Source organism: Squalius cephalus (genome assembly GCF_949319135.1).
Source record: "Squalius cephalus genome assembly, chromosome: 13".
NCBI lineage: Eukaryota > Metazoa > Chordata > Actinopteri > Cypriniformes > Leuciscidae > Squalius > Squalius cephalus.
Window position 1 is genome coordinate 37,095,054 of NC_137134.1, and position 27,448 is coordinate 37,122,501.

General features: G+C 41.3%; 1 protein-coding gene across 1 annotated transcript in view; it reads right to left on the reverse strand.

Annotated features, from left to right (window-relative positions):
• The window catches only part of LOC307170061 (uncharacterized protein), a 128,398-nt gene that overhangs the window by 86,329 nt on the left and 14,621 nt on the right, over positions 1-27,448 (reverse strand). The gene's annotated exons all lie outside the window — the stretch shown is intronic.

Genomic DNA, 27,448 nt, shown 5'->3' on the forward strand with positions numbered 1-27,448 from the left:
TGCACCTGTGTCTAGTTAGTTTCCTCCTGTGTGTTTATACTCTCTGTTCTGTGCTGAAATGCTGTCCCCTCAATGCTAATGTAAACTCTGGTTGGATAAGGATTCAAAATTGGATATGAAGATGAAATCTGATGCATAGCTTCAGTGTTAAAACTGATAAAGTAATTGCTGTCTGTGGTTCTATATGGGCTGTGGCAATAATTTTGAAAAATAATAGCTCGCAGCAACATATGGAAAAAAAGTACTATGAACTAGTTCATTTTAAAAGTTGTGAACTAAACTTTGAAATAGTTCATGTAGAAAGTGAACTTTCCCAACATTGTCCATTTACACGTGGGGGTTGCCCAACGGGGGAACCATGCACATGAAGGCACCTAGCCAATCACAAGGGCTGACCGAGCGGGCATACACTCTGGTGACGGCATCAACAGTGCAGGAGGAACTCAGGGTCTAAGAAGAACTCATCTGAGTGAAATAGCGCACACATCCAGTCCGTGGAGTGGAATGGCGCAGCAAGCGATGACACCGAGCAGGTCCTACTTACCGGCTAGTGAAAACGAGTACATAAGAGGACACTAGCTCAGGGATTCCCAAAGTGTGGTACGCGCACCCCCAGGGGTACGCGAGCTACCACCAGGGGGTGCGCGAGAGGAAAAATGTAATGGCGGTCTGTTTTTTTAAGTGGGATTTTTCCACACAATAAAAAAACATGAACAGTAAACATTTCCTTTGTAAATTCCTTTTCCTTTTATTTTAAATAAAAAACTATAATTCATTAGTTTTTGATAAAACAAATACATATGAAATGCACAACGACACACCTAAAGTTGCTCACGCACATACAAGCAAACTCTACACACACGAGATACTCACATACTCATATGAGACGCGCGCGCGCACACACAAACTCTCCACGCACATACTTATATGAAACGCGAGCACACACACACACAAACTCGCGCACATACACATACACATTGTGAACCGAGCACACACACAAACTCTCCGCGCACATACTCATATGAGACGCGAGCACACACACACACACACACACACAATACCATAAAGATGTGGAAAAGTCTATCAAAAGTGTGGCTACATTTCTCCAGGCTCGATGCCAACAGCGCGCGATGCAGTATTTGCGGTAAAATAATTGCTGCAAAGACCGGTACCACGACAGATATGATGAAGCCCTTGACAGTGCACGGAGTAAACATAATAGCAGAAAGTTGCTCCGTCTTCGACTGGTAAATGAAGATATACCTTGTTGATCAGTCTGATAGTGTTTATATTGCAATAATGACCAACTGAATGTACACTGCCGTTCAAAAATGTGTTGGTTAGTCAGAATTTTTTTTCAGTAAGGATGCATTAAAGTGATCAAAAGTGACCTTAAAACATGTCACATGTGTAATGTTACAAAATATTTCGTTTTTAAATAAAACTAAATTACGCGGCTGAAAATAACCGTGCTTTCTGTTACTGAGCCTGTGTCTGTCACTCCTCTTAAAAGTGGAAGCTTGTGCGTAGCTTTGTTGCATTATATTGAAACTTTGTTGATGTTGTTATTGTCATGCGTGTTCTGGTTATTTGCGCATGATTAAACATGAGTCTTTATATGGCGATAAAACAAAGCTTTGTTGCGTTATTTTTTTGAAGTGGGGGGTTGGGGGTGCGCCAACCCGGTTGGGACATAGTAGGGGGTGCGCAGGAAAAAAAGTTTGGGAACCGCTGCACTAGCTCTACCTGGAGATTATAGATTCTCGCGAAAGTGTTGGGTGTCACCCAGCCTGCAGCTCTGCAGATGTCTATTAGCGAGGCGCCATGCGCTAGAGTCCAGGAGGAAGCCACACTCCTGGTGGAGTGTGCCTTCACCCCTAGGGGGCATGGACGACCCTGCGTCTGTTAAGCCAAGACAATGGCGTTCACTATCCAGTGAGACAACCTTTGCTTGGAGAGAGCTGTCGTAGAAATTTTAAACTGTATATTAAACTAACCATGTCTCTAACATCTAACCTAATTTCTCTTTTCAGGCCTAACATGATAACACTTTGAAACACAATGTACTAAAACGTTCTGTCCTGTGTTTTTGAATGCTGTATTTTTGCCATACCCCTTTGACTTTGGTTGTGTGAGTGTATAAATAACACATTTGGGAAATGAAACTAGACAGATGACTAAATTTGAACCTTGTGATTAACATTGAAGTAATCATTAAAACAAAGTTTGCTTTACCTGGTAACAGAAGGGTTTGTCTATGAAAACCAATCAAATTGTGGGGAAATTATGTAATGCAGTATGACATTTTTGCCATACCTCCTTATTCTATAAAAACTGTTGTATTATTTTAGCTGGTGGGATTCTCAATGGAATTTGTCAGAGATCCTCCGGCCTTGCTTCTTCTTGGGGGAGATTCTCAGAGAACTGCTCGAGAGATCCTCCGGCCGTGATTAAAGCATTTAAAGGACATTTGCTAAGGTCTGTTTGTCAATTATTCCTGCGCAGGAAGAAAGCTAGTTAGGGAAGCAAGTTAGTTAGGTAGCTATATAGGGAGATCGTCGACTGGAGACGGCCCCGGCATTTATTAAGCGTCGATTGGAGACGTTAGGGATCGTCGATTGGAGACGGCCCCGGTAGACTTAGGTAGGCTACTTAGGGCGTTTTCACAACTGAAAGTCCGCACCAAGGTCCGAAACAAAGGTCATGTTTTGATACATTGTATACATTTGGTTAGTTTTGGTTTGGTTTCACATTGCAATTATGCGAGCGCACTAAAGAACTTTACATTACGTACTTGCGTCCTGTCATCATCATCTATATGGGCTGCATCTTGACATTGATTGGTTTGTAAACGGACGCGCGTCCGACGCCAGCGTGTTTTCAAGTCGGCGGGTAACTTTGACAAGAATGAATGAACAGAGCAACGATATGCGTCTGTTCATTTATTCTTGTCAAAGTTACCCGCCGACTTGACAACACGCTGACGTCAGACTACTATACTGTTATTATTACGGGCACCGACTATACTCGAGGCGAGTTCAAATTCGCCAAATGAACGTCCTCGTTGTGCGAACATTTTAGCATCGCCGGCAGGACGCAGGAAATATGTGCGTGTGTGTGTGTGTGTGTGTGTATGTGTACGCGCGCACGTTTGAATCAACTGGAAGAAATGCGGTGGGCAGGACTGACAGATCTGCTCATAAATATTCTTCTTCAGTGGTTTAGGCTACGCGGGAACCACGGAACTTCCTGTAAATAGTCTGAAAGTCCGAACCATACAGAAATTGCTTTCACACTAGAAACGAACCAAACCTTTGTTCAGTTTGATCCGGACCGAGACTACCTCTTTTCGTCGGACCAAATTTCGTCTGTTTGGTCCGGACTGTGGTCCGGGGGGAGGTTTCACACCTGTAATTTTGATTCGGACCAAACTGAAAAGTCCGAAAGTCCGGACCAAACAAGGTAGGTGTGAAAGGGCCCTTAGTTAGGTTTAGAGAAAAATCTACGACAGAGCCTTTCCCTTTAGCTTCCCACCATAACAGACAAAGAGCTGGTCTGAGGTCCTGAAACACTGCGTTCTGTCTACATAAGCACGGAGGGCGCGTACTGGACAGAGCAGTGCCAAGGCTGGGTCTGCCTCCTCCGAGGGCAGCGCTTGCAGGTTCACCACCTGATCCCTGAAAGAAGTGGTAGGAACCTTGGGCATGTATCCAGGCCGGGGTCTCAAGATGAGAGTTACGTGAGAGTTAGCCGGCCCGAATTCCAGGCACGCTTTGTCAACTGAAAATGCCTGCAGGTCCCCAGCCCTCTCTTTTTTTTTTCTTTTTTCTTTTTTTTATTGCAAGTTAAAACATTGTAGCTTAAACAAGGTAAAAGATCAATGACATATATACACATACAGAAGAGAGAGGGACATACAGAACACTAAAAAAAGAGAAAAGAAAAGAGAAAAGAAAAAGAAAACAACTAAATATAAATATATCAATATAGTGATGTATGCACATTGGTAAGTTTAAGCAATGAAATATTTTAGTGATATAGATAGAGGCAATTTAAGAGAGTCGTAGTAATTGTGACAGAGTTGTAGTAAAAGTACTATTCATACTACTAATTATAATAATAATTATAACAATAATAATAATAGTAGTAGCAATATTAGTCGTAGTAATAGTAACAATAATATTCATGATAATAATAGTAGGAGTAGTGGTAGCACTGTAATTTATAATAATAATAGTAGTAATTATAATAATAATAATAATAATAATAATACTATATTTTAGGCCAGTCAATACAATTATTGTAGATAAACACTATTCTCTAGGCCTGGGGGCCACTCTACCACTGCCAGTGAGCACGACCAACAGACCCCCCCGACATAGACACCTCCCTCAGATTCACCAATCCACCTGGCCCCTCCCACCCCCACCATCAGCAACACCCAACCCCAGCAGTTAAGCCTCTATGTTTCGCTGAGTCTTCCTCCGCAAGGTACACTTTGGCACCATTACAGGCACCTCCAGACCAAGCTCACCTAGTCTGGTTGTGACCTGACAGGACAAAAGTCAAAAAATTCTTTATTTTATTTTGTGATCTATGGCTTGGACCCTAGTGTGCACCGGTTAGCTCCCTAGCCAGAGACACCACATCCAGCCCAGATATCCGTCCAACACATTTATTTTGCATAACAGAAGCCTGGGATTGGGGCAAAGGCGGTAAAAATGAGAGGCCAGTCAACCCAGAAACCGAGTTACTAATGAACATGCCGACAGGACATGCTAGTCACACCCACCGACAGCACCCAGAATAGTCGCCTGACCCAGATCATTTATATTTAAAAAGAATACAAATGTTTTTATAATATCAATACCAATACCAATACCACCATCCCTACTACCACCATCACCAACAACAACAATAAATAGTAATAATACGCAGCTTTTACATGTAAAATGAAAAGTATAGCTTATAGAACACAATATATACACACACACATATATATGTATACACGAATGATATATTTAATAATACTCAGAAATTATTTTTTATAGAAATAGTTTGTATTTATTCATATTGCGCTTCCTTATTATTAATCCATTTAATATCCCAAAGATTTAGTTGAGGCATCAACTACCTAGCTAGTTTTAATCAATATTTAAGGATGAGAGCAGTGGACTGAAAATGTTATTAAATTTGTATAGTTGGTTTTTAATTGCTGACGTTTGTTTCTCTTTAATAATATAGTCCCTTAATAGATGTAGCCATTGTGTCGTTGATATTTGGTAGAGATATGAGCAGAGGTTTGGAATGTTCAAAGGGAGGGTTAATTTGAGATGTGTCACCTAAAAGACATAGACAAAAGACAAAGACATAATGGGAGTGCATTAATTGTAATTTTAAAGAAATCTGATAGTTTATTAGCGACATCTATCCAGAACTGATGAACCGGTGGGCATAGCCAGAATGCATGAAGGAAAGTGTCTGATGTATTTAAACTGCAGTTAGTACATCTATCGGAAGTTACTAGTCCCATTTTAAACATCTTACGCTGTGTTATGTGTGTTCTGTGCAGGCCCGGGGTGGGTAATCGGGAGAATCGGGAGAATTCCTGGTGGGCCGCTTCACTTTTGGGCCGGTCGAGGAATTTTTTTTTTTTTTTCACATTTGTCACGTTAGTTACATTACACGTTCCGCATTCTGACACCGCAGCGCGCAGCCTCTGCATGGGTTGTACCATGTGAGGGAGTTCTCCCCTCCCCTCCTATAGAGTTGGTTGGGTCCATAGTCCGTCTTTTCCAAAACGTTTTCTCAGGTAGGCTACCGCGGCACCGCCTACCAATAGCTGGGCCGGCCCTACCGTAACGGTACGCGTCAGGGAGGATGGATGGGAGGAAGAGGCCAGGAGGTATGGAAGCTTGTTTCCGCCACAGAATAAAACATTTTAAAAGATAATTGCGACTTTTTATCTCAGAATTGCGAGATATAAAGTCAGAATTGCATGAAATAAAGTCACAAATGCGTGTTATAAAGTCAGAATTGCGAGATATAGAGTCAGAATTGCATGATATAAAGTCACAAATGTGTGTTATAAAGTCAGAATTGCGAGATATAGAGTCAGAATTGCGAGATATAAAGTCAGAATTGTGTGAAATAAAGTCACAAATGCGTGTTATAAAGTCAGAATTGCGAGATATAGAGTCAGAATTGCGAGATATAAAGTCAGAATTGTGTGAAATAAAGTCGCAATTGCGTGTTATAAAGTCAGAATTGCGAGATATAGAGTCAAAATTGTGTGAAATAAAGTCAGAATTGTGTGAAATAAAGTCGCAATTGCGTGTTATAAAGTCAGAATTGCGAGATATAAAGTCAAAATTGTGTGAAATAAAGTCGCAATTACTTCTTATAAAGTCAGAGTTGCAAGATATAAAGTCAGAATTGCATGAAATAAAGTCACAAATGCGTGTTATAAAGTCAGAATTGCGAGATATAGAGTCAGAATTGCATGATATAAAGTCACAAATGCGTGTTATAAAGTCAGAATTGCGAGATATAGAGTCAGAATTGCGAGATATAAAGTCAGAATTGTGTGAAATAAAGTCACAAATGCGTGTTATAAAGTCAGAATTGCGAGATATAGAGTCAGAATTGCATGATATAAAGTCACAAATGCGTGTTATAAAGTCAGAATTGCGAGATATAGAGTCAGAATTGCGAGATATAAAGTCAGAATTGTGTGAAATAAAGTCACAAATGCGTGTTATAAAGTCAGAATTGCGAGATATAGAGTCAGAATTGCATGATATAAAGTCACAAATGCGTGTTATAAAGTCAGAATTGCGAGATATAGAGTCAGAATTGCGAGATATAAAGTCAGAATTGTGTGAAATAAAGTCGCAATTGCGTGTTATAAAGTCAGAATTGCGAGATATAGAGTCAGAATTGTGTGAAATAAAGTCTCAATTGCGTGTTATAAAGTCAGAATTGCGAGATATAGAGTCAGAATTGCATGATATAAAGTCACAAATGTGTGTTATAAAGTCAGAATTGCGAGATATAGAGTCAGAATTGCGAGATATAAAGTCAGAATTGTGTGATATAAAGTCACAAATGCGTGTTATAAAGTCAGAATTGCGAGATATAGAGTCAGAATTGCAAGATATAAAGTCAGAATTGTGTGAAATAAAGTCGCAATTGCGTGTTATAAAGTCAGAATTGCGAGATATAGAGTCAAAATCGTGTGAAATAAAGTCAGAATTGTGTGAAATAAAGTCGCAATTGCGTGTTATAAAGTCAGAATTGCGAGATATAAAGTCAAAATTGTGTGAAATAAAGTCGCAATTACTTCTTATAAAGTCAGAGTTGCAAGATATAAAGTCAGAACTGCGTGAAATAAAGTCGCAATTGCTTCTTATAAAGTCTAAGTGAATTATTATTTAACCTTTACATTATTTATTGAACCATGGTATTAATACAAACTACACAATAGTACGAGCTGAACTGTTGCTTCATTTATCCAATTTGGAAAAAGTGCTAATTTGGAATTCCACCATGGAAAAAGTGGGCCGGTCTTGGGCCTGAAACTCCCGGGCTGAAAAGTGGCCCCACTCCGGCCCTGGTTCTGTGTATAATTTTATACTGAATTAACTGGATGTTTATGTTTGTACTTATGATAAAAGTGTTTCTGCAAATTGTTTTCCAAAATTCCTCATTTGTGTTGATATTGAGATATTTTTCCCATTGTTTAACTGGTGCTACTATTGTTTTAGAGTCTATAGATGATATTAGGGTGTATAATTTACTTAGTGTTTTTAATGAGTTACTAATTGTGGTGATATGTTTTAGAATTGGGGGAGGTTGTGCAATGTCTTTGTTTCCAATTATGGTTTTAATAGAATTCCTGATTTGTAAGTAATAGTAATACTGTTCTTTTCCTAAATAAAATTTCTGAGTTAATTCTATAAATGTAGCGAAGGTGTTGCCAGTAAACAGGTGATGTAGATGTGTGATACCTTTCTTTTTCCATTTAATATTGTTAAGCGGAATTTTGTTGATAGTAAAATCAGGATTATTCCATATAGGTGAGTTAATGTGTGGTATCAGCTCATGTTTTGTCAATGTATTAATTTGCCACCAAGCAGTGAGAGTTGTTTTAATCGTTATGTTCTTAAAAAGATTGTTCTGGTTGATTTTTTTTGTGTGAGGGATGGGAGATCAGATATGGTTATTTCTTTGCATTCTGTTTGTTCTAACTCTAGCCATGGGTTTTGGGGGTTGTCACCTTTGATCCATTTGCAAAAGTATTGTAGATGGGATGCTAATGTAACGGAGTTGTATATAAATGTGTGTGTGTCTCCACTTGCGGGTAATGTTATGTTAAATTATCACACTTGGGGATGATTGGATAGAATATATGAGTGACATGGTTTCCTATTGGCTGGCTGGTTCTCTTTGCTGCGTGCGTCCTGTGTTGTAACTACCAGTTCACATGTGTAAAGCCAGCGGTAAGTCGTGTGATTGAGAGCTCTGAATTCTGTCTGTAAATTATCTGTCAATTATATGTGTGATATATCATGAGCAATAGCCTACTTATTTTGAGACCAAGAAAAGTGTTATGTGAAAAATGTGTCTTGTTACAGTGTTTTTCAGGTAAATTGTTATATTTTTGATATGAAAGAATGAATTCATTTGAAACATGGTTTATTTTGTGAATCTGTTAAACTGTGTCATAACTACCAGTTCACATGTGTAAAGCCAGGGTGCGCCAGAGTGGTGTGACGCAGGCTGAATTATTTTGACTCACTCACCCTGGTTACACGATGTTTTTCAGGAGAATAAAATTGATTGGACCTGATTATTGAAGCACGAGTTTTATTAACAACACAACACAACGCAGAGGCACAATAAAAACCAGTTACATTGGTGCCGTGACCCGGATGGGAGTGAGGTTTAGGGGGTGAGTGTAACGGAGGCCAGCTAGTAGTTGCTGTGCAAGTAAACCTTTTTTAAAAAAAATAGACGCTCTAGCATCTGTCGCCAGAGCGTCTATTGAGATCAGAGGAGTGAGGTTTACTTGCACAGCAACTACTAGCTGGCCTCCGTTACACTCACCCCCCTAAACCTCACTACCATCCGGGTCACGGCACCAATGTAACCCCTCTCACCGGGTCCTTCAAACCCCGCTCCGTGCAGGTCTCGAACCCGGGTCTCCGGCATGAGAGTCAGGCACTCTAACAAAGAGGCTAAAGACTGCAGCCTCTAGCATCTGTCGCCAGAGCGTCTATTGAGATCAGAGGAGTGAGGTTTACTTGCACAGCAACTACTAGCTGGCCTCCGTTACACTAAGTAATAGTGCTGAAAATTTGGTGCTGCTAGACCACCTTGAGCTTTATTTTTTTGAAGGGTTTGTAAACCATGATGTAAACCATTTCTTAGTTGGTTGTACCGGAGTCATGGTGAATAAATAAAGGAGTTTTGGTAGAATACACATTTTAACTGGCAATACGACCTATAATGGAAAGCGATAGGTTCATCCATCGAGTTAAATCATCTTCTATCGTTTTCAACAGTGGATTGAAATTGAGGCTAAACAAGTCAGAGAGGTTCTGGGATATGTTTATTCCCAAATACTGTATGTAATATTATTAATTTTGAACGGTGTGTCTCTTATGCTCCTGTCATGTGGTTTCATGTTCAGGGGTAAAATTGTTGATTTCGTCCAATTTATGGAGTAGTCTGATATGATAGAATATTCATTGATGTATTTCTGTAAGAGATGTTTTCGGATTTTGTACAAATAGTAGTATGTCGTCTGCGTCAGAGCATGTGAGCGGAGTGGAGCGGGAGCAGGTGGGGAGCGGGAGCGGGCATATCTTGGACAGAGCGCAGAGCGGCATTTTTAAAAGGACGGAGCGTTGCCTTATTTCCCGCTCCAATTTCGCTTAGCTCACACCACGAGTCTGAAGCATGCTCAGTCAAACCTAAACCAGGATCCATCTGTCTTGCACAGTCATCAACAGTAGACTATTTTCAGTCAAAACTCGGCTCAATAATGGAGTTCAAAAAGCAGGCTACTTCGAAAAGGAAAATGAGAAGTCATACAGGTGTAGGCTACTATTAATATAACTAACTAACAATGATAATGTGGTACAAGAAAACAAATGTGGAGACATTGTTTCAGTCAGCAAAGATTCATTTTGGAATCTCAAAAGACACATCTCTCGAAAACATGAACGTGACCATACGCGAACACGCAACAAAAGGTTAGCAAATTGAATACGGTAACTTGTAACAAAGTGTAAATTAAATATAGCGTAATATTCAAATAAATTCGTAACCATTAGTAGACCTAATGGTTCGTTTTATTTAGCCGAATTTGTATCGTCCGTAATAATATTTATATTATTAGGCCCATTTATTCGTTTCATTTTACAGCAGTTTGTGTGTATGGAAGCCAATTTAAATTTTAATCGTGCGCGTTGCAAAAGTTCACGTATCAAAATTCTGGCCTTATAGTTAATTTACTTTTAAAAAATGTATATGTATATTTTTGTTTATATCATTTTTATTTATATTATTAGGCCCATTTATTCGTTTAATTTTACAGGACTTTTTGTGTAATTTGAAATAAAACATTTATATTTGAAAAATTACTCAGTTCTTTAGGAGGTAAGCTAAAAGTGATATACATGTAGATTTTTTTCCTTTTTCGGAGCGAGCGGGAGGGTGATTTGAGTGGAGCGCGAAGCAAACCTCGTTGAGTGCTGAGCAATAATGAGCGGAGTGGCCTGATGTAGCTTTGAGCGGGGGAGCGGAGGGGTGAACAGTTCCGTGAGAGATGAGCGGAGATTCTCACCGCTCCACTCTGCTCACATGCTCCGGTCTGCGTATATTGAAATTTTATGATTAGTGTTAAATGATAGAACTCCAATAATTTTATCATTCTGTCTTATTGCAGCAGCAAGAGGTTCTACAAATAAGGCGAAAAGTAATGGTGATAAGGGGCATCCTTGGCGATTACCTCGTTGAAGTTGGAATGGTGATATTATGCCATTCGTTATGACAGATGCTAGTGGGGTTTTATATAGTGTTTTAATCCAGTGAATAAAGCAGTCTCCAAACCCGCATTTTTTAAGTGTCATGTAAAGAAAGTGGCAACTAACTTTATCAAAAGCTTTTTCTGCGTTTAATGATTATGGTCATTATGGTCTTTCTTTTGTTTTGATTACATAGGTTCATAATGTTGAATAATCGTCTGGTATTATTTGATGACTGGCGTCCTTTGATGAAACCCGTTTGGTCTGGATGGATGAGGGATGAAATGACTGATTTGAGACGTGTAGCCAAAGCTTTACTAATAATTTTTAAGTCAGTATTTAAAAGAGATAATGGGCGATAACTAGTGCATAACGTTGGGTCTTTGTTTGGTTTAAGTAAGACTGAAATTAGTGCTGTGTTCATGTGAGGTGGAATAAAAGAAGTGCTTTTAATTTCTGCTGTCATTCGCAAAAATAATGGTGATATAGTTGACCAGAAATGTTTGTAATATTCTGGTGGGTATCCATTTAAACCTGGGGCTTTATTGTTCGATAGAGATTCAAGAGCTTTTTTATATTCAGTTGCTGATATGGATTCTTCTAATGATTCTCTCTGTGTCCTCTTGATGCCCTCTTGATGGAGGCCAAAGCGACCAGGGGCGCTGTCTTCATAGACAGGAAATTAAGCTCCACTGATCGCAATGGCTCAAAGGCAGCTCTTTGCGGGGAGGCAAAGAGATCAACCTGTGCATCGCCAAACTGTTCCCAAATCAGCTGAACCGCCTGGGGTCTCCATTCTCCAGGAAGTGGCTGAACGGTTCAGCTCTCCCAGAATGTGAATGGCTTGAAGCGACCTCAGATGCTTCTGACTCCATAGGAGGAGATGGCGGGCGAGTTGAAACATACGGCAGGAACGTAGACCACCTTGTCGGTTGATGTAGGCTACTGTCACTGTGTTGTCTGAACGGACTACTACGTGTTGGTCCTTGAGCAACGCCTAGAAACGGTGCAGAGCCAAGCATACTGCCAGGGACTCGATTAGGAAGCCAGTGCTGAAGCAGTCTCAGATGAAGCGATCCGAGCGGTCTGGCTTCCGCTGCTGACGCCATATGCCCCAGGAGCCTCTGAAATAACTTCAGTGGAACCACACTCTTGCCCTCGAATTGACTCAGGCAGTTCAGCAGTGACTGCGCAGGCTCATTCGCAAGCTGCGCGCTCATGGTGACCGAGTCGATTTCCATACCGAGAAAAGAGATCCTCTGCACAGGGGAGAGTTTGCTCCTTTCTCAGTTGACCCGGAGGCCCAAAAGTACTCTCGTGTTGCGTAAGTTTAGCTTACGCTACGGGAACCCTGTAAAATGCCGTGCGTGCTGAATTTCAAACACTTACGTCCCAAGGGCAGTGCCCGAGGCTCATGTAAAGTGAAGCAATCACAGCGGCATAACAGGTACTTCCAGGTTATAAAACCTTACAAATGTAGACAGCGAGGCCCAGCCTGCTGCCATACAAATGTCATGGATAGAAACCCCACTTGACCATGCCCACGACGAGGCCATACCTCTAGTCGAGTGGGCCCTCACCCCCAAAGGGCAGTTTAGACCTTTGGATGCATAAGCTGACGCGATAGCGTCCACTATCCATCTGGACAGGGTCTGTTTCGAGATGGATAGCCCTTTAATGCGGCCACCGAACGAAACGAAAAGCTACTCCGATTGCCTGAAAGCGGCGGAGCGCTCCACATAAATCCTTAATGCCCTCACTGGGCAGAGAAGGTTAACCCCTGCCTCACTATCAGACATAGGGAGGGCCGAGAGGGAGATAACTTGCGCTCTGAAGGGAGTCGTAAGCACTTTAGGGACGTAGCGCTTACTGAAAGCGCGTGCAGGTTGCCCACCCGTTTTACTGAGGCTAGCGCCAGCAGAAAAGCGGTTTTAAACGATAGGTATTTTAACTCTACCGTGTGCAGTGGTTCAAACGGTTCGCCCTTCATGGCCTCGAGGACCGTGGAAAGGTCCCAAACCGGAACCGAGGGTGGCCGAGGAGGATTCATCCTCCTAGCACCCCTGAGGAAACTAATTATGAGGTCGTTCTTCCCTAGCGACTGGCCATTTGCAGGGTTTGTGAACACTGCTATAGCCGCCACGTACACTTTGAGCATGGAAGGGGTTCTCCCGCTGTCCAACAGCTCTTGTAGGAAAGAAAGAACCACCTTTACCTCACCTTTTAGCGGGTTTAAATCATGAGCTGAGCACCACTCTGCAAACACTGACCATTTAGAGTTGTAAAGCCGTCTAGTAGACAGAGCTCTTACCTCTGTGATCGTGTTTAGCACTCCCTCTGGGAGGCGCAGTGGTGGTAGTTGATTGCCCACACATGCAGAGCCCACAGCTCGGGGTATGGGTGCCAAATCGCTCCCTGGGCCTGAGACAATAGCTCTTTCCTCAGCAGAATCGGCCATGGAGCCGCGCTCTCTAGTTCCATCAGTTCTGGGAACCAGACTTGATTTTCCCATAGCGGAGCTATGAGAAGTATCGAGCATTTGCTCTCCCTGAGTCGTTTGATTACCTGTGGTAACAGAGCGACCAGGGGAAAAGCATACAGCGGGCGTCTGGGCCAGTTTTGGGCCAGCGCGTCCATCTCTTTCGAGAAGAACATTGGGCAGTGAGCGTTGGCTTGCGACGCGAACAGGTCTACCTCTGCTCTGCCGAAAACGTCCCAGATATTTCGCACCGTGAGGGGGTGCAGGGACCACTCTCCCGGGGAGAGCTTTGCCCTGGATAGCATATCTGGGCCCACGTTCAGGACGCCCGGCACGTGCGCCGCTCTCAGCGAGCGCAGATTGTGCTGGCTCCATATGAGGAGGCGCTTTGCTATTGCAAAAAGGCTCTGGGATTTGAGGCCGCCCTGGCGATTTATGTAGGACACCACTGACGTGTTGTCTGTTCTGACTAGAACATGGTGGTTCCTCAGTGCAGGGAGGAAGAACTGAAGGGCATTCTCGATCGCTTTCATCTCTAGACAGTTTATGTGGAGACGCTTTTCTGCGTTTGACCACAGGCCCATAGAAGGTCTCCCTTCGTATGGGGCGCCCCAACCCGTGTTGGACGCATCTGTCAAGACCACTTTGATTCGTGAAGCGATGCCCAGGTTCACGCCTGACTGGTACCAGCCGGGTCTCGTCCACGGTTTCAGGGCGTTCGTTCAATATTATAATCTTATCAGTTAACGGTTAATAATCGATTAACGAGCGGCGGTTGTCGGTCGGGAAAATTAATCGAAATGAGCATCCCTAGCGCATATTCATCAAACCCAGCTGTAGTACTGACGAGGCTGAGGCCATGAGACCCATCATCCTCTGGAACACTCTGAGGGGGAGATTTTTCCCCACAGTGAATGTCGCTGCCAGGCGCTGTATCACTGCCGCGCGTTCTCGAGTCAGGCGCGCCACCATACAGTCGAAGTCCAGTTCTATCCCCAGAAAGGAAATTTTCTGGCTGGGGAGTAGAATGCTTTTGGCCCAGTTGACTCTGAGACCCAACTGCTCGAGATGGGTCAGCAGTAGTGTTCTGTGTAACACCAATTCTTCTTTTGACTGTGCTATAATTAGCCAGTCATCCAGATAGTTCAGGACTCTCACGCCCCTTCGTCTGAGGGGCGCGAGGGCCGTGTCCATGCACTTTGTAAATGTACGAGGTGCCAAAGACAGGACGAAGGGAAGAACGGTGTACTGATAAGCCTGGCCCTCGAAGGCGAACCTCAAGAAGGGCTTGTGACGGGCTGCTATTTGGATCTGAAAATAAGCATCCTTCAGATCCACTGATATAAACCAGTCCCCGGGTCGAATTAGAGCGAGAATTTGTCTGGTTGTAATCATTTTGAACGAGCGCTTCACCAGCGCTTTGTTCAGGTGTCTGAGATCTAGTATAGGGCGGAGCCCGCCATCCTTCTTTGGTGCTAAGAAGTAACGGCTGTAAAACCCCGACTTGCTTCCTGCCGAGGGGACTGTTTCCACAGCCCCTTTTCTCAGTAAATTCGCTATTTTGGTGCGAAGTAGGTGTGCTACTTCCTGATTCACAGAGGTTTCGACCCGGGCTATGAAGCGCGGTGGTCTGCGAGCGAACTGTAGCGAGTATCCCCGTTTCACTATATTTAGCACCCATTCCGAAGCCCCTGGAATGCTTTCCCACGCTTTCACGTGAATGGCCAGGGGTAGAATGAAATCTGGGTTGTGGTCGCTCATATTCGGGGACCCGGAGCCCCAGCCATGATGACGTACTTCGTTCATCATGTTCATTTCGGGCAGCTGCTTTGATACAGATACAGCTCTGTGAGCTCAGTGTGCGCTGAGAGGCAGACACGTGACCTGCACTCACACATTGAGGCTCTATGTGTGTGCGCAGCACAGATACAGTCATATTCACAAGCGGGGGTGAGCGCTGTACAGCGGGCACATTTCCTACACTTAGAACATGAACGGTGTGAGCCGGTTTGACTGATATGCACCTGTCCTACATTTAAGACACCTTCGGCCTGAGCCGGAATATGACCCAAAATAATGCTCTTTTTGAGAGATATGTGGGTCGCCGTGAGAACGGCGTTTGTGTGCAGGCGAGCGAGTTGTGGAACTGACTCGTTGGCTGCTGGATACACCCTTCGAGTCGCCTCTGCTGAGGGAACTGAGAGAGGGGTTCGTGCATACTTCGATGGCGGTCCGGCCGCAGCGGGGCTTGACCATCGGCGTTTTCCTAGAGTGGCTAGGAAGACTTGGGAGGCTCAAAGCTCGGCGCGAGCTCGTGCCTGGGTCCCCGGGCGGGAGGCGGGAGGCGGCGGCTGGTGGAGTGCGAATGCTGACAATCCCGAACCTGGCATTGTGAGGTGGGCGGAGGAGGCGGTGGGGGCGCTGTTTTCCGAGCGGGCGGCTGCTTCCTAGCGCGTCCTGCTGCGGAACTAGAACGCCGCGGCAGAAAATGTCTCATGGCCTGAGACGTTTGCTGCACCTCTGTATATCGCTCCGTGAAGCCCTTCACCGAGGGACCGAACAAACCCGCTGGTGACACGGGGGCGTCGAGGAAAGTGGCGCGGTCAGACTCAGACATGTCGGACAGTGTTAGCCACAGGCAGAAAGCAGCCATCCAACCTGTTAGGCGTGGGCTCCTTGGGCGTTGACCACTCGAGGCCGAGGTCTTCTACGGCCTTAGTGATAAGACGGAGAAGCTCGGCGTCGACAGAAGCCCTCACGCTGGATTCCTGCGTCGACGGGGCGGGGTCAGGGATGGAGCCTGACCAGCCATCACTCTCGGACGTCAGAATCGAACAGCTGTCGTCCTCCGCGATGTCCCGCTCCATCTCGTCGGGCGCCGCGACAGCGGGGCGTTGGCCGTCGAGAAAAGAGACGGGAGACTCAGAGAAAGAGGCTCGCGGGGACGCCACCGGCGAGTGCTCTTTCACAGAGACTTCTGGTGGCCTTTGTAGTGTGCAGTGGGGTTTTATAGGCGAAGCCACACCCTGTTCTGGCGGGCTATGACGACAGCGCGGGAAGGCTTCCCATTGGCGCTGGAGTCATGCCAAGACGCACTGATAAGTTGCAGCAGTTGCCGCAGAGCAGCCAATAGGCGCGCAAACTGTCTCGCCTATGTCTGCCTGCTGCAGCAAATGCGTTTTACATTCTAAAAATTAAAGGATAATTTTTTGCTTCAGTATTCTCCAGAAAAGGAGTTTTCCCGTAGCGTAAGCTAAACTTACGCAACACGAGAGTACTCTCGTAAGAGAACCTGGTCTCGAGAGTGAACTAATATCAGCCAGTCGTCGGGATAGCTCAGGATGCGAACCCCGTGTTGCTGGAGTGGCACAAGGGCTGCCTCGATGACTTTCGTGAAGATGCGAGGGACAGATTAAAGCCTATATATTTACTCTAGAAACTAACTCTACAAACATTTGTAAAACAGTGATAGATGGGTCTCTTAACCTTTACACTGAGGAGAAAATCCAACGCAACTTTGAAGGGACCAAGAGAAACATGATGGTAACACTTTACAATAAGGTTCCTTTATTAAACATTAGTAAATGTATTAACTAACATGAACTAACAATGAGCAATACATTTACTACTGTTTTTGTTCATCTGTGTTAATGTTAGTTAATAAAAATTAAGCTGTTCATTGTTTGTTCATGTTAGTTCACAGTGCATTAACTAATGTTAACAATATTTTAATAAAGTATTAGTAAATGTTGAAATTAACATTAACAAAGATGAACAAATGCTGTATAAGTGCAGTTCATTATTAATTAATGCTAACTAATGTAGTTAACTAATGAACCTTATTGTAAAGAGTTACCAACATGATTATGTATTTCTACTCGGCATGACTTTTAGATAAGTAACTAAAGTAAAATTATCAAATGATTTATTCTTGATGCAGGAATAAGGAGCAGACAATAAAAATGGACAATAAAAGTTTAATACTTGGTGCAGAAAATACAAAAAGAAAGTAATATTTTAAAGAGCTTTATTAAAGAGATAATAAAGCATCTCAATCAGCCTCTTCTTCAGCTTCCTGAGCAAGAACAGTTAGTAAAAAATATTGTAAAAAAAAAACACTTGTACTTTTAAACATAGATTATATTAAGTAAATTTATATATGCGATATTGCTCTTTGGGGAGGAACTTTATCCTTGAGTTGATGTGAATCTCACAGTTAAAACTGCTGTTCTTAAAGATAAACTATTTAATGTGACAAATGTTGACAATGTTTCTTTTATACTGTCGATGGTTGTGGCCAGGGCTGTAGAGTTCTAGAATCGCCGGTGTCCCAGATATGAGGTAGTTCAGGGGGTTCGGGGTCATGCTCCCCCGAGAAAATACATATGTGCATTTCAAGACATATGAAGGCTAAAATCTCCATCACTCTTTCTTTTTCTCTCAGTCTCCCTACTATGGTCTGTCTCTTCCCCTCCTAAAGCTGAGCTTTCTCTGATATTCTTTTGTCAGTGAAGAAAGTAAACATAGGGTCAAATGATATTTATATACATCAGTTTTCCTCATTATTTTTGTCTGTTGTTTTTAGTTGAGCTATATTTGATCTCACACTTCATGACCGTTAACTGAAGCGCTAGAACACTTCTGTGAACATAAAGCCTGTCTACTTTAATTTGATTGGTCACATTATTTCACAACCTTTATTATATACACCTCGGAAATATACTGAAGTCTGGACCTCGGTGACTTCATAACTGGCTACAGCCGTGGTTGAGGCTGGTTTAGACAAACTAATAGGAAAGAGAGGTGGCATCACACTTGAAAGTGCTGGAACTGAAGATAATCTACTTAATGTGAGTTTTTGTATGTCTGTGTAGACCAGATGAATCAGTGAAGCTCTTCCCACATGCAGTGCAGTGATACGGTTTCTCTCCAGTGTGGATCCTCTCGTGTGTTTTCAGATGTCCTGACCGACTGAATCTCTTGTCGCAGTGTGAACACTTGTAAGGTTTCTCTCCAGTGTGAATTCTCTGGTGCCGTTTCAAATCTTCAGCTGTAATAAAAGTCTTCTCACACTCAAAGCACATGTGATTTCTTACACCAGTGTGTATTTTCTGATGTTCTTTTAAATGGTACAGACGTGAAAAACTCTTTCCACACAAAGAACATGAATGTGGTTTCTCCTGTGAATGAACTATCATGTGTTTCTTCAGGTTTGAAGCCCTCAAAAATGTTTTGCCACATTGATCACATTCATGCAGTTTCTCTCCAGTGTGGATGATCATGTGAGACTGAAGGTGTCCTTTATGTCTAAAACTCTTCCCACACTGATCACATGTGAACGGTTTCTCTCCAGTGTGGATCCTCATGTGTTTCTGAAGGGTTCCTTGTTGTCTAAAACTCTTCCCACACTGATCACATGTGAACAGTTTCTCTCCAGTGTGGATCCTCATGTGAACATTGAGATTCTGTTTGTATGTGAAACTCTTTCCACACTGAGTGCAAGTGAAAGATTTCTGAGATCTTTGATGTTTCTCCACTTCATTCACTTCTTCATTCTCATCCATCAGGCCTGAAATTAAAGTTTAAAAAAATGCTCAGTAAATGAATAAAAGAAAAATTATGTAGTGAAAAATATATATATCAAATCAAATCAAATCAAGTATATTTGTATAGCGCTTTTCACAATACAGATTGTATCAAAGCAGCTTCACAGTATTAAATTAAAATAATACAACAAGGTTTGTTTCTTGGAATTTAATGATTAATAAAATTAAATTAAATATCCCCAAAATATCCCCAACTGAGCAAGCCAAAGGCAACAGTGGCAAGGAACCGAAAAACTCCATCAAGTGACCTGATGGAGAAAAAAAAAACCTTGGGAGAACCCAGGCTCAGTCGGGGGCCAGTTCTCCTCTGGCGTTTATGAACTAGAGGTCGGATTTAACTGTAAAATTAAAAGTATTATATGAATGCCTGGCTGAAGAGATGCGTCTTTAATCTAGTTTTAAACTGGGAGAGCGAGTCTGAGCAACGAACAGTATCAGGAAGACTATTCCAGAGTTTTGGAGCTAAATGTGAAAATGCTCTCCCTCCTTTGGTGGATCTGGATATCCTAGGTATGACCAAAAGCCTCGAATTTAGTGATCTTAAAGAGCGCGGTGGATTATAGGGTGATAGAAGATCCGTTAAATAGACTGGAGCTAAGCCGTTTAGGGCTTTATAAGTCAGTAGCAATACCTTGTAGTTAATACGGGTGTTTTGGTGATTGGAAAGGACTGTATAATTTGACTGGTCTTTAAAAGGTTGTGACCACCAGGGGCATCGATTAGAATGCAGACAAGATGTTCCATTTAGGTGTTTATTGAAATAAAGGTTTAAATATGTGTGGTTCTGAAACAGAGATACAGGCATAAATCAGTAAATGTAGACTCTCTATATAAATGTCAAATAGTTACTATATGCCTAGCAGGTATATAATAAAACAACACAATCAAGAGATTTAATGATAGTTTTGTTATGACTTAAATGCAGTGTTATAATAAATGCTTATTACTAAGCAAATACAAACTTAGAAATGCAGTAGCACACTACACTCACCTAAAAGATTATTAGGAACACCATACTAATACTGTGTTTGACCCCCTTTCGCCTTCAGAACTGCCTTAATTCTACGTGGCATTGATTCAACAAGGTGCTGAAAGCATTCTTTAGAAATGTTGGCCCATATTGATAGGATAGCATCTTGCAGTTGATGGAGATTTGTGGGATGCACATCCAGGGCACGAAGCTCCCGTTCCACCACATCCCAAAGATGCTCTATTGGGTTGAGATCTGGTGACTGTGGGGGCCATTTTAGTACAGTGAACACATCGTCATGTTCAAGAAAACAATTTGAAATGATTCGAGCTTTGTGACATGGTGCATTATCCTGCTGGAAGTAGCCATCAGAGGATGGGTACATGGTGGTCATAAAGGGATGGACATGGTCAGAAACAATGCTCAGGTAGGCCGTGGCATTTAAACGATGCCCAATTGGCACTAAGGGGCCTAAAGTGTGCAAGAAAACATCCCCCACACCATTACACCACCACCACCAGCCTGCACAGTGGTAACAAGGCATGATGATCCATGTTCTCATTCTGTTTACGCCTAATTCTGACTCTACCATCTGAATGTCTCAACAGAAATCGAGACTCATCAGACCAGGCAACATTTTTCCAGTCTTCAACTGTCCAATTTTGGTGAGCTTGTGCAAATTGTAGCCTCTTTTTCCTATTTGTAGTGGAAATGAGTGGTACCCGGTGGGGTCTTCTGCTGTTGTAGCCCATCCGCCTCAAGGTTGTGCGTGTTGTGGCTTCACAAATGCTTTGCTGCATACCTCGGTTGTAACAAGTGGTTATTTCAGTCAAAGTTGCTCTTCTATCAGCTTGAATCAGTCGGCCCATTCTCCTCTGACTTCTAGCATCAACAAGGCATTTTCGCCCACAGGACTGCCGCATACTGGATGTTTTTCCCTTTTCACACCATTCTTTGTAAACCCTAGAAATGGTTGTGCGTGAAAATCCCAGTAACTGAGCAGATTGTGAAATACTCAGACCGGCCCGTCTGGCACCAACAACCATGCCACGCTCAAAATTGCTTAAATCAACTTTCTTTCCCATTCTGACATTCAGTTTGGAGTTCAGGAGATTGTCTTGACCAGGACCACACCCCTAAATGCATTGAAGCAACTGCCATGTGATTGGTTGATTAGATAATTGCATTAATGAGAAACTGAACAGGTGTTCCTAATAATCCTTTAGGTGAGTGTATATCCCTGTTCAAAGATTAATTTGCTGCACATTAACTGCAACAATATACAACATACTAAATTCAGCTGAACATATAATAATTATGAGCTGCAGAATTACTCCTTAAATAAATGTTACACATTGTGCAATAACAAAAAAACATTATTTCAATTGAGACACATAAGGCTTGCAGAGCAACACCTCCATTAATTAAAAACGTTCTCAATTAAACACACGAGCAGTGCGAAGCTTCGCCATTATACGACAACGAGCAGCAACATGTCACGACATTATTGTGAGGTAAAAACAACAACAAACTTCAGTATACTTACTGGTAGTTGCACGCACACAATACTTGGAACTTGTAAATAAGTACAGCAACACTATCTTAGATTATCTATATAAATATAAACTACACAGTCTTTCAACGCCAGCACTCTCTTCCAAACGTTTCCGAAACTGAAACTTAAACTGTCTGCTTTCGCGAGCCGCAGAGCGCAGTGACGCTCCTGATTGACTGATTCTCAAACAGCCAGTTTTATCTGCCTGAAAAAGGTCGTCCTTCGTCACAACGGGACTTTATACGTAATCAATGAAGTGATGTTAAAATCGGTGTTAAATGATCATATTTTCTTGATCTAGTAAGAACTCTAGCGGCGGCATTTTGGACTAACTGTATCTAGTTTATATTGAGGATGCGGGACAACCAGCTAATAAAGCATTACAGTAATCTAGTCTCGAGGTCATGAACGCATGAACTAACTTTTCTGCATCAGAAACTGATAGCATATTACGTAGCTTAGCAATGTTTCTAAGGTGGAAAAAGGCTGTTTTTGTAACATATGAAATATGATTTTCAAAAGACAGGTTGCAATCTAGTATAACACCCAGGTCTTTTACTGTAGAGGATAAAGTAACAGGACATCCTACTATGTTAAAGTTGTATTGTGAGAGGTTTTGTGGGCGTTTTTTTGAACCGATGATTAGTACCGCTGTCTTTAAGAACTCTAGCGGCGGCATTTTGGACTAACTGTAGCTTGTTTATTGAGGATGCAGGACAACCAGCTAATAAAGCATTACAGTAATCTAGTCTCGAGGTCATGAACGCATGAAAACCCAGATGTTATAGCAGAAAGTACTGAGTTTTGTTCAAACAATTGATATACAAGGTTTTGTTGATTTTGATCCATTATGTCCCTGGAATTTTCCATGAAAGGGGTTCATTAATGTACTAGACATTATTTTTTTATTCATTAGAGTCACAAATCTATAGAGCCCCTAATAATGGATATTATGATGGGAGGAAAAAATATATTTCAATGCTTTACACGTGGGAAGGCAAACGCATTTGCAAGGGAGATGTAAGGGCGGCCTCAGGCAGTGGTTCAGGCTTTAGGATTGTCCAATAAAGAAACATTATCAGCATGCTGGTAAAAAACTGTATATTTCTTATCTATTACCACCCATCGCTACCAACCACGGACAGTTAGTATAGTAAAAAATATGTGGGAGAGCATTGCAAGTTTGTGACTATATTTTAGGGGAGCAACGGTACATGTATTCATCCCGAACCGTACGGTATGGGCCCGGATTGGGTCCTTCAATACTTGTGATCCAATTGACCAAAACGCATCTTAACACCAGCTGTAGACAAAGCCTCACAATCTTCTTTAATCCTTTTGAACATGTGATTGAAACCAAATGTGAGACATTTAAACTGACCAATCAGCAGATTACAGCTTTCCCACATCGTACTGAAGGTGTGACATTTAGCAAACCTCAGATGTACACACACATCTTGGCCGACAGACCTTTATCACTATCAGCACTTCTTTACGGATCACTAATGGCCCTTGTGGTAAGAAAGAGGGGGTTGGAGCAGGAAAGCAAACGTCTTTGTTCATTTGCAACCCTAAAGAACGCAAAAACAATGAAATATAGTTTTTCCATCACCATGTCCCTTTAGGGGCTCTGAGTAAATCACATTTTTGCAGTGAGAACTATTAAATATTTGATAAACTATGCAACTACCTAAAATATTAACATTTAAAAATACACAATAATGCTATAGTTTTAACACTCCCTGTTTTTACACAAACTAAACCACGTGTAGCAAAGTCTATTTATTTGATCTTTGTTTTTAAATGTTGGTGTTTTAGCAAGATAATAACAATATTTTGGAATGCGCAAAAACTGTATTAAGACATATCCATAATTTTGGTAACATGGTTGCAGTAATTGTGAACCAGATGTAAAATAAACAGAAAAAAAATGCTCAGAGAATACTAATATTGACTTACAGATAACAAACATCCTTGTTAAAAAAATCTTTGCACCCGGTTCATATTATTTGCTGCTTTAATTATAATTCACAACTAGATTTGTCCTACTATAACAGAGCTAAATCTGATGAACTGCTTTATAACCTTAATGTTCTTCAGCCTCACTAATGAAGAATCAGGAATAAACACCAACCTCTTTGTTCTTCAGTGTGTTTCATTCTGCAGTGTTCTGGATCTCTCATGTTCTCACTGTCCTTCAATAAACTCTGTCTTTGCAGATTTCAGCTCTTCCTGATGGTTTGATGCTCGTCTTCACTTGTAGCTGATGGGAATATTCCAGCATTTATTGGTGAATTGCAGTGGGAGGAGCTTCACTGAAGGAGGAGGAGCTTCACTGAAGGAGGAGGAGCAGATCTGACAAAATCAATAAGAAATCACTGACTGAATTTGTTTTCATACTAATAATTTTAATTATATATGGTCACATATCTGTCTATCTAGAGAAGTGACTTTTAAGTAAATTAATGGAAAAGTGTCAACCACATACTTTATTTCTACATTTATCTTACCTCTCATTAACATATTGGCAAAGAATTGTATAAAATATTAAGGAATACAACAATTAACAGGCACCAAATATATATAAGAATAAAGATGAAAGAATAAAACTTATAAAAAATAAATGTACAGATTTGCAAGAAACAAATAAAGCAACAATTGAGTTTCACTTATTTTGTTTTTGTTAATCATATTTTATATGAAACATTTTTAAATCCAGATTATTGAAATAAACAGTGTTATGAAACATACCTATATCTTTCAGATGTCACAATAGCTGATTGTGTCGTTTGCTCAAATCTGTTGACAATAAAATGAGCTTAATGTGTGAATTTACAGATCTGAAGACATCAGCATAATGAATGAGGAGAAAACAGGATCTATTGACATGAAATAAAGAGGCTTTTCAGCTGCTCTGATAATAGTGATGAGCCATAGACTATCAATACTCATTCAACAAGCCATTCAGGATCAGCACATCATCTCACTTTATTATAAGTATTTGCTGCTAGAAACAGATTGTTTGAGTCAGAATATCTGCTGAAAGACTATTAAAATGCTTTAAAATGACTATTATTTCTCAAATGACAGAAAACATAGTAATAATATGAAGACAGACACTATGACACCCATCTTTATCAACCATTGTAATTTGTCTATATGAATCTAAATATAGTAAATATTTCCTAATAACAACAAAGTAGTTCACTAACATCTTACCGTTTTGTATGTGAAGAGAAACCAAATCATGAAGACTGTATTTTAGTTAGCAGACACGTGAATCGCGCAATGTTTTACTCTTCAGTTAATTCTTAGCAGTGTTCTTGTGAGTAATTCTCAGAGGCTTGATAAATACGGGCCCAGACCTTTATCACTATCAGCACTTCTACCTTTACCCAGGGCTCGACATTAACGCTTGTCCGGGACAAGTGGATCTTTTGAAGAGACAAGTAAAAGAGAATTTTACTTGCCCGAACTGAATAGTAGCCTGATTAAACGTCAATGACAACAACAACAAAACTAACTAACTAAGGAATCACTAAACGAGAGAATTCTGATTTATTACATTTATTGTAAGTTGTGATCGATAGTGATCGGATAATAAATGTATTACTGACGGTAACAATGTTGTGCTGTTGAGGTTCACAGCCTCTCGAGGAGAAATCTGAACAAATGAGCGCAGCTCGCACAGAGAAACTCAGTGAACAACACACTGCCTATTCATTCGGTTCACATGACGTCACCGTAGCTTTGCGCCGCCATCTTTACGACCGACGGTCTCAGTAATGCCTGCAATATGTTGTGCACTTGAAAGAGGAATCCTGAACTGGTATTTTATACCAAAAGAAAAGGATATAAGAGAGAATAATTTATTTAAGTCTCATGTTGGTTTGTGGTTAATTATATTTCCATTATACTCTCGATGCCTAACATTATACAGACAGATATCGACAGATAATGTTTTTTCTTCATTTTATTTGTTGGATCTGTTTAAATGTTAAAGCACTTTATCATGGTAAGTTAGTAAGATTTGGGGTTGTTTTGAATATAACTGTCTGTCTGTCTGTTAGTTAATACATACCTAAATCTAATAAATATTTTTCTGAAGTTCATAAAGATATTGTCTTCGCCATATGCGCTTTAGATGTTATTTTGTGTAAGTAACGTTAACGTTAGCTCTGCAGATGATGCATAATCTCAGCCTTGAAATGCATATTAAAGGACTAGTTCTTCCAAAAATGATAATTCTGCCGTCATTTACTCACCTTCATGTGCAAATCCTTAAGTTTACTTTCCGTGGAAGACAAAGGGACATTTTTGAATATGTAGCCTAATGGAGACTCTTCTTGTTGATGTATTGAAAGTGAATGACTCTGAGTAACGTTAGCCTACTGGGGGCTGTCACGCAATAAATAATAATAAGAAAAGACAAAAAAAAAACATCACAAAAGTATAATAAAAGTGATCTAATACGACTCGTCCGTTATATTAATATCGTTATTTATTCATATGATAGCGTTATGTGACGAACAAACTGCAATTTAAGTCGTTATATTATAATCACTGATGAGCTTTACCTCTTGATAGCTTTGAATCGCAGCCGAATCGTGAGTGAATCATTCAAAAAGATTCGACTCGAAATATTCTTTCATTTCGATATTTGTGTGTATTAAACCTTCTCTATAATTGAACATCTGTTCTTTCAGACAGATATGGCAGTCTTTTATGATATTTGGCTGATGTCTCTGGCTGTGCTGATGCTGGTGTATGGAGCTAGAATTGTCTCTTTATTACATGCGAGAAAATAAATGATCTGAGAGAAAAAAAAAGTTTGAGAGAAAAAGTTATCACACTGATAGCAAAAAAAGCATTTCATGAGAGAAAAAAGAATATTTGAGAGAAAAAGTTTTCATACCAATAGCAAAAAATAATAATATTTGAGACCAAAAAAAGTTTTGAGAGAAAGTATTTTCTCATAGAACATAAAAAAATATACATTTGAAATTTTTACAATTATTTCTGAGAAAAAAAAACCTCTCTCAAAATACTTTGAAAAAACTCTCAAATATAGATTTTTTTGCTATCAGTGTGAAAACATTATCTCTAAAAAAAAAGTGTTTCTCTCAAAACGCTTTTCTTTGCTCTCGATGCAATTTCTTGCTCTCGTGTCAGATTTTGCTTTCACTGTGAAAATTGTGTCATGGGCGGGGCCCCGTTCCTATTGGCCAGTCGGGTGAGCATCATCTTGTCTTGGGAGTCGAAGCCCTATGAGTCGAACTGAATCATTATATGTTCGGTTCACCGGCATAGATGCCGCCTCTGCCTTAGTTGCCTTAGTGAGTTGCCTCTGCCTTCGTGCTTGAACCCCTAAAAAAAAAAAATCGTCAGTAAAGGCATGCGTCAGTATAGCATGACCCTGCGTCAAGTCGCAAAGCACCACAGGTTACGGCAAATAAAGATTCAGGAATTGAATGCAGGGTAGGAGAGTTACAAAGTGCAAAGTATAAGGAGAAGTGCAAATCAGGACAGACCCGAACTAGGGAGACTTCATCTGAACATCCCGAATAAGCACTTCCGCTTCGTCTGGAGAGCTGCAGAGGTGAGCTTCATCACCAATGTGGATCCTGAGGGTAGCTGGATACAACAGCGCGTAGCGGATCCTCATCTCGCGCTGTTTCTTTTTCACCGGGTCAAAAAGGCGGCGTTTCTGCGTCAAACCGTGGCTGAAGTCGGAATAAATGAAAAACTCTAGAGCCTTGGTACATCAGCTCATTTTTCTCCTGAGCAAGGCGGAGGATCTTAAGT